The 8,733-nt window shown below is 40.8% G+C and overlaps 1 protein-coding gene across 1 annotated transcript in view; it reads right to left on the bottom strand.

Moving 5' to 3' along the window:
* The window catches only part of EFHC2 (EF-hand domain containing 2), a 159,068-nt gene that overhangs the window by 115,404 nt on the left and 34,931 nt on the right, over positions 1-8,733 (bottom strand).

Raw genomic sequence — 8,733 nt, forward strand, 5'->3', positions numbered from 1 at the left:
TGTCACCTGTCCCCGCCCCTCCAGGAGCCTGCATATCTGCAACGTCCACACTCTTCCTTATCTTAGGTCCCACGCTCCTCTCACTAGATGGTTCTCAAAAGAGGCCAGGGAAGTTCTTTGTGGTAACAGAAGAGAGTCCTGACCATTCATGGATTGGAAAGAGAAGGTAGGTCTAACACTAAACAAGAAAATTTTAATAACGAGAAATCCAAAATCACAATCGCATGTTAATCAGAAAAGTAACGTGGGCATTTGAAATGTAGTTACACATGACAGCTTTCAAAAATACATCTGTGGGACCTCTCAACTGTGCCCTTTGGGAATTAAAATTTCTATTTATTGGTATTTGTATGCTTATAGTTTTCCATGATAAATGGCAGAAACTCCACCAGCAGAAGTTTGCTCTGGAATATCAAAGAAATATGCAGGATGCCATGTCTTTGGCACACATTGAAGAGCACCCAAGACCATCAAGATATATAAATAAAAATAACATTACAAAATGGAAAAACAACACCAAAAGCACTATATCTGCCCTTGAAATGTTCAGATATTTATCTTCTTAATTGGTCCATAAAGACAATTTGGGCAGACGTCCAGGCATCAGGTGTCTGCTTTTAAGCTCTTCTTTATCTTCATATTTCTCATCTCTCTTTCTTTTTAAAGGCCCTGCTATCTGATTATACTCTGCAAGCTTTAACTTTCTAACACTCCCCTGTGGTTTAGATCAAAATGATGATATATCCATTTATGTTTAATGCGTTTTCATTTCATTCAGTTCGGAATTGCTTTAGATCTTTGCTCATACCACTAAATTTAGTTTTTAGGAATTCACCTTCAAGAATCAAGACTCCAACCTCTTACTTCTATCTTAAGTATGTTTAGTTCATTCTAGTAACACTGCAGACCTAGGGTACATCCAAGTCTAGAGGCAGGTATTTCTTAGGTGAATGAATATACGAGTGCAATTGCCACGTGTCATCATGTGTATCCTAAAAATACTAAGACCATTCACTGTGATCAGCCATGATAGAGTATCTTTTCCTCTTATGTTCACTATAATTCCTTCACTAAAATTACTATTCCATTTCTATTTTTACAAAATGTCATCTTTGTGGAGTTTGATTTAATGAGAATAACTTTTTAAATATAGCTAACTTGACACTTGCCTTGCAGCAAAAGAATAAAAATTTTTGAATTCCATCTCTCTGATCACAGTAAGAAACAGTAATCCTATGCATCTCCCCCTACCCACTGAATGAGCCCCACATGACAGCCTGTTGGGTATTCTGTCCTCTTGCTCTTGTATTACCAGCTTCTTGCCTAGTTTTCCTTACACTCTGTGATCTGCTCCCAGTACCTCCCAAGTCCTGGCCTCACCACTTTCCTACCTCTTTACCTCATGCTGTTCCTTTTGACTAATGTGCCTTCCTCTTCCAACTTTATCTGGGGAAACTTTTGAGGTACCACTCAAATGCCTTATTCTCTAATGGATACTGGCATTTCCTCCTCTGATCCCTCAAAGTACCTCATAGCATTCATGATGACTACACTGTGTTATGGACAGTCTGTCACATTCCTTTCCTTTTTTCCTCCCTCCCTCCCTTTTTCTTCCTTTCTTCATCAAATTTACTGAGCAGCCGGCATGCACCAAGCACCTATCTTCACAGTGACTTACCTCCACTCCTATACTCCACTCTGCTCCATTCAGCGACAGTTCTCTCTGCAAAGTCCACCCTCTGGGGTTGCCAGATTTACCAAACTGAAAAGCAAGATGCCTGGTTAAATGTGAATTCCAGATAAACAATGAATAATTTTTAGTATAAGTATGTCCCGTGTAATATTTGGGGCATAGTTATACTAAGAACTACAAATTTAACCAGGTATCCTGTATTTTATCTGGCAACTCTACTACCATCCCACCATTCCACTTTATGGGATGAATACTTATTAGATATAGCATATGCCCAATATAAACAAATGACTTCTATTTTATGATTATATATATATGAAATACTACCCCGTTGAGGGGCCAAAACAAGTCTGGGGCCAAAACTAGTGGAGATCAGTATTCTTAACCAAGGATGCACCGCAAATCAAGTAGAAGCCATTTCTTTTTCTTTCTTTTTCTTTTTTTTTTGGCCGCACCTTGCAGCATGTGGGATCTTAGTTCCCTGACCAGGGATCAAACCCAGGCCCCCTGCATTGGGAGCATGGAGTCTTAACCACTGGACTGCCAGGGAAGTCCCAGAAGCCATTTCTTGACCCCAGGCCTACAGAATCAGAAATTCTGCGGGTGGGCCAGGAGATTCTGATGATTGCCCTCCACTGAGAACAAATGGCACAGACCTTACCAGAAAATCATGGCATGTTTCTAACAGTTATCCTTTCTTTAGTATAGCTTAGTTGGGACTTGGCAGCATTTGACAGTTGTTCTGTTAGACAATCAGAGGTAAAACTACTAGGATTAACCTCTGACATTCCTGGCTGGCTTGGCATAACATCGTTTTAACTATATTCCAGCAGAACAGCAACAAATTCTATGAATATAACACATCTAACCCAAAAGAGAATGATGTCCTGGCAAGAAATGAAAGCAAGCCTCGACATGCATCAGTGACTTGACTTTTCACACACATATATCTCTCTGCCAACAAGGATTCGTGAATATGTTGTTCTGATGAGAAGCTACACATAACTGAACGCCTATTTTGGCACCACGCTAAGGGATGCCTCTTTTATGTCTGGCTTATTCCAAACTCCCCCTCCCTAAAACAATTACATGATAGGAGAGGCAACTAAGAAGGGAGGCTATAATTCATCCAGGTGCACTGATTTCTGAATGGTCAGCTCTACAAAAAAAAAAACAGGTGCATCTGACCTTCCAGTTCATTGGGAAAATATCAAAACCCTATGGAAGTATCAGGAGCACCATCAGTGCCCAGCACCTAAATGTGACCCCTAACCCCTTCTGAGGGCCCACAGGCACATGAAAAGCAGTCCCAGGCCACTCAAGACACAACTGAGTGTCCCCATCCCACTGAGGTCTGAGCCCCTGGCTCAGTAAGCTCATTTCTTTTTTCCCAATCGTTTAATTTAGGAAAGCCTGAAGAAGGCATTTCAATGAACTTCCAAAGTTTCCTCTGTCCTAACAGACCTTCCTTAACAAGAATCATCATATTAATTAATTAATTAATATTTCAAGAGAGACCGGTTTCTCTCTAAACAAAACTTGATGATAGAGTGGTTATTTGTGTTTGCTTTCCACAGGAACTGCTAGAGCCCGCCAAGTATCTCCACTCTGCTGACAAATGCAGTCTCATTACATATCGTGATTACTAATGTATTCTGTACATACCCCTTGAGCTGCGTCTCACTCAGGGAAATGTCCTGATCAGAGTGAGCCCATCAGAAATTCTGAAAATTTCAAAAGAGACTTTAAAATTGTCTTCTCCTAAGGGTTTTTCCCCAAGTCTTTATGAATAACGTTCCCTCCTACTTACATAAAAATTATTTTCAAGTAAATCATTATAACTATCTTCAATTTGCCTTTGGAATCTGCCTATGCGAGATTTGAAATCAAGAGGCTGAGAGAATCAAAGAGTCTTATTAAAAGCCTTTCCAAGATCCTCATAGAGGATGTATTTCATTTTTCTTCTTGGAGTTTAATAAAACTAAGATTCACTGGACAGGGGCCAGTGAGCTACAGGAATATGAACTTTTGCCTTAAACGTAATAAAAAATAAAAACATAATGCAAGTCACTAATGCAGGTTCAGGATGTCGTATGACCTCCAGCCCATCACTTGTGTAAATCTGATGTCATGTGGGGAAGGTAATCAAAAAATTAGCAAAGCTTAGTTAGGGAATATCAGAGTAAAACATTTAAGTGAAAATGTATAAAAAAATATTTTTTTGCTAAAGCAGTAATGTCACTTACCTAAACAAATGCACTTAGGCAAAACAGATGTTCATAGAAATTAAAAGTTGTCAATTTTCTTAATGTTCTGAAATAATTCTTTAAACATTTTCTAATACATTACTGTCAATATTTAAGAACTCCGTTATATATGTTTAAAATGACCCTAAAGAGTATAAAGACCTACAAATATCATATGATACTGCTTATATGTGGAATCTTAAAAAATGGTACAAATGAACTTATTTACAAAACAGAAATAGAGTCACAGATATAGAAAACAATCTTATAGTTAGCAGAGGAGAAAGGGGGGGAAGGGATAAATTGGGAGATTGGGATGGACATATATACTACTATACATAAAAGAGATAACTAATAAGGACCTACTGTACAGCACAGGGAACTCTACTCAATACTCCATAATGACCTACATGGGAAAAGAATCTACAAAAGAGTGGATATATGTATAACTGATTCACTTTGCTGTATACCTGAAACTAACACAACATTGTAAATCAACTATACTCCAATAAAAACTTTTTTAAAAGAGTATAGAGACCTCTTGTCCCTTTACAAAATAAAATATCACACTTCCAACTTTAAAAGTTGGTGAAAATCTTTTCTTAAATATCAAAGCATTTCCATATTTCCTAAAAGATTTATCATTAAGCCACAAATTCTCCAAATAAAAGCCAGGGAGTAGATATTGTATCAGCTGGAACACAAAGAACGATGAGGACAGTTCATATTGCTTTTCCCCATACCAATCCTCACCTGCTCCCTCCACCAGTAAAACCAAGCACAACACTAAAACAAATCTTCTTCCTCTTTCCACCACCTCAACAGTGGCTCTCTCCCAACGTGGTACAATAGCCTGATTCTGCTCGTGATCTGGGCACCCCTGACTCCCAATCCACAACTCCAGCGTTGACCTTTTTCCTGAAAACACATCCTAAGGTTCCACCTGCCTTGTGGGCAACACCATACAGATGTTCCAACACAACTTGAAAAGCCTCATGACCCAAACACACCCCAGCTGCAACTCCAATGCCGCTCCTTGCTCCATGTTCCTGGGTTCTAGTAACGCATCACCATCCTCTCAACCACAGCATGAGCTCTGAGACAATCGGTTAAGATTCAGATGGAGCAAATTACTTCTCTAAGCCTGTTTCCTTTCTGTAAAAGCTGATGGTAACCTACTTTAGATGGTCACTGGGGTGATTAAATGAGATAATGATAAAGTAGGTACCTTATCATTAACTATTCCCCTTCCTCACTCTCTATATTTAATCGCTGGCCAAGGCCTATTAACTGCCAATCAAATGTGTCTACAATCTTTCCCCTATGTCCTCTTCCTACCATCATTGTCCTGGTTTGGATACTCAGCACTTCTACCCTGAACAATTGCAAAACTCCTGGACTAGTCACCTTGCTCCCTTTCCTCTCCAACCTGCTTGCCTACAAGCTCCATGAGATAGGGATATAATGAGTCTTATTCCTTTTGTCCATTTTCCCCAGAAATAGAGTCACAGATATAGAAAACAATCTTATAGTTAGCAGAGGAGAAAGGGGGGGAAGGGATAAATTGGGAGATTGGGATGGACATATATACTACTATACATAAAAGAGATAACTAATAAGGACCTACTGTACAGCACAGGGAACTCTACTCAATACTCCATAATGACCTACATGGGAAAAGAATCTACAAAAGAGTGGATATATGTATAACTGATTCACTTTGCTGTATACCTGAAACTAACACAACATTGTAAATCAACTATACTCCAATAAAAACTTTTTTAAAAGAGTATAGAGACCTCTTGTCCCTTTACAAAATAAAATATCACACTTCCAACTTTAAAAGTTGGTGAAAATCTTTTCTTAAATATCAAAGCATTTCCATATTTCCTAAAAGATTTATCATTAAGCCACAAATTCTCCAAATAAAAGCCAGGGAGTAGATATTGTATCAGCTGGAACACAAAGAACGATGAGGACAGTTCATATTGCTTTTCCCCATACCAATCCTCACCTGCTCCCTCCACCAGTAAAACCAAGCACAACACTAAAACAAATCTTCTTCCTCTTTCCACCACCTCAACAGTGGCTCTCTCCCAACGTGGTACAATAGCCTGATTCTGCTCGTGATCTGGGCACCCCTGACTCCCAATCCACAACTCCAGCGTTGACCTTTTTCCTGAAAACACATCCTAAGGTTCCACCTGCCTTGTGGGCAACACCATACAGATGTTCCAACACAACTTGAAAAGCCTCATGACCCAAACACACCCCAGCTGCAACTCCAATGCCGCTCCTTGCTCCATGTTCCTGGGTTCTAGTAACGCATCACCATCCTCTCAACCACAGCATGAGCTCTGAGACAATCGGTTAAGATTCAGATGGAGCAAATTACTTCTCTAAGCCTGTTTCCTTTCTGTAAAAGCTGATGGTAACCTACTTTAGATGGTCACTGGGGTGATTAAATGAGATAATGATAAAGTAGGTACCTTATCATTAACTATTCCCCTTCCTCACTCTCTATATTTAATCGCTGGCCAAGGCCTATTAACTGCCAATCAAATGTGTCTACAATCTTTCCCCTATGTCCTCTTCCTACCATCATTGTCCTGGTTTGGATACTCAGCACTTCTACCCTGAACAATTGCAAAACTCCTGGACTAGTCACCTTGCTCCCTTTCCTCTCCAACCTGCTTGCCTACAAGCTCCATGAGATAGGGATATAATGAGTCTTATTCCTTTTGTCCATTTTCCCAAAACCCAGCACAGTGCCTAGCATGGAGTAGACACTCAACAAACACTTCATGACAATGCTGACTGGCTCCAAATTAATCATCCAGACATAACGAAGCCATGCTCTAAGAACAATCTCAATCTCATGAGCACTGAAGGAAGTCCTTTGCATACTGACTCGTCATAACATTATGCTCAGAGGCCTATGGTCCTAAAACTTCTCTGTTTCTCCCCATGGAACCCATTGTGGTATATCAATATGGAGGCACTGGGCCCAGATAAGTAGTTAGTAAGCAAAAAGTTTATTCAACATAGGCAGAAAATCATAAGATGTGTTAAATAACTTTAATTTGATAGTAAGTAGAGCATGTATATGTTAAACACAGAAAGAAAGGGATGGAAGGACCAAGAGACAACTACTTTTCAGTATGTATTAAATATACATGAGGTACCTGGGCTCTGAATATTCATGATACACTAAATATACAAGAGGCACTAAATATTCATGGTTACTCAATATTCATGAGGCCTTAATTTGGCCACTCATTCATTGGTGACACCCATTCTAGCCCCATGTGTCCTTTGCCCAAGAAACACGAATAAAACCCATGACTATTCAGCAGGCCGACTGGCAAGCTACAGCTGTGGCCAGGCCCACTTGTCCCTACATCTTTCCAACAGAGTGTGTGCCATTAGCCTAAGGCCCCTTCTGTCTGTGGTCTTCCTTGAACTTTAACTCTGGTCTCCAAACCATACTATTGTCAGAAAAGCCTGATGCAACGGAAAAAGAGAGAGAGGACCATTGTCTACCCCAGGATTCAGGCAGGGTGATCTTTCCACCCACTTGTACCTTGTCCTTAAGTATGTGAACCTCCTTGCCAAAAACTTATTCCTCTTACTGATCTGAGTTCTGACCCCCTAGGTCCTGTCCTTGAGGATACAGAAAATTAGGTCACCCCTCCCCCAAGTGACAGCCCTTTAGATTCCTTAAGACATTTATCAGGCACACCTGAGTCTTCCCTTTACAGACAAATATCCCTTTTCACTATTCTCCCTTACACATGATAAATTTTCAGTCCTTTCACCAACATGGTTGCTGTCCCTTGAAGGCATCCAGAACTTGGCATTGTCCAAAGTAAAGGACTTACCGCACACACAGAAGAAATCAATTACCTCCCTTGACCTCTGCCCTACTTCTACTAATGCAACCTAGGATTAGCTTCTCCACTGGCCACGTTGCAGAGCTAACTCTTGTCTGGCTGAAGTGGAGTATGGGTAAAGATGACTGGCATACATGGGGCGAAGGAGCAATGGCCCTCTCTTGAAGCACTATGAAAGTCTGTAGTTAATAGGTATGAAGATGAAGAGAGAGTGGTTGAAGCAAACAGCAGTGAATTCGAGAAAGGAGAGAGAAGCCCAATCTGGAAGTGGCAGTGGACACCAGTCTTCTCTCTACCCCTGAGGGTGTTATGAAGGAAGTAATGTGGTCATAGCAAAAAGACAAAAAAGAGTTTGAAGAAAAAAGTCAAAGACACAGGAGAGTTTGCTCATACTAGAGCAGCATGTGAAAGATACAGGGATGACACAGAAGAGTGAGTGAAATGGCCAGTGTTGAGGGTGGAAAGCTGATAAGTCAGCATCAATAACTACAAGTTATCAGCATGTTTACATTCACCATTGCAAACAAGTTAGATACCTATGCGGTAGCATGGGTTCTTTTAAAAAGCGAGAGAGGGGCTTCCCTGGTGGCGCAGTGGTTAAGAACCGGCCTGCCAATGCAGGGGACACGGGTTCGAGCCCTGGTCCGGGAAGATCCCACATGCCGCGGAGCAGCTAAGCCTGTGCACCACAACTACTGAGCCTGCCCTCTAGAGCCAGGGAGCCACAGCTACTGAACCCGCGTGTCTAGAGCCCGTGCTCCACAACAAGAGAAGCCACTGCAATGAGAAGCCCCGCACACCACAACGAAGAGTAGCCCCTGCTCGCCACAACTAAAGAAAGCCCGCGCCCAGCAATGAAGACCCAACGCAGCCAAAAATAAATTAAAAAAAAAAAAAAAAA

The sequence above is a fragment of the Physeter macrocephalus genome, chromosome 21 (genome assembly GCF_002837175.3).
Source record: "Physeter macrocephalus isolate SW-GA chromosome 21, ASM283717v5, whole genome shotgun sequence".
Classification (NCBI taxonomy): Eukaryota; Metazoa; Chordata; class Mammalia; order Artiodactyla; family Physeteridae; genus Physeter; species Physeter macrocephalus.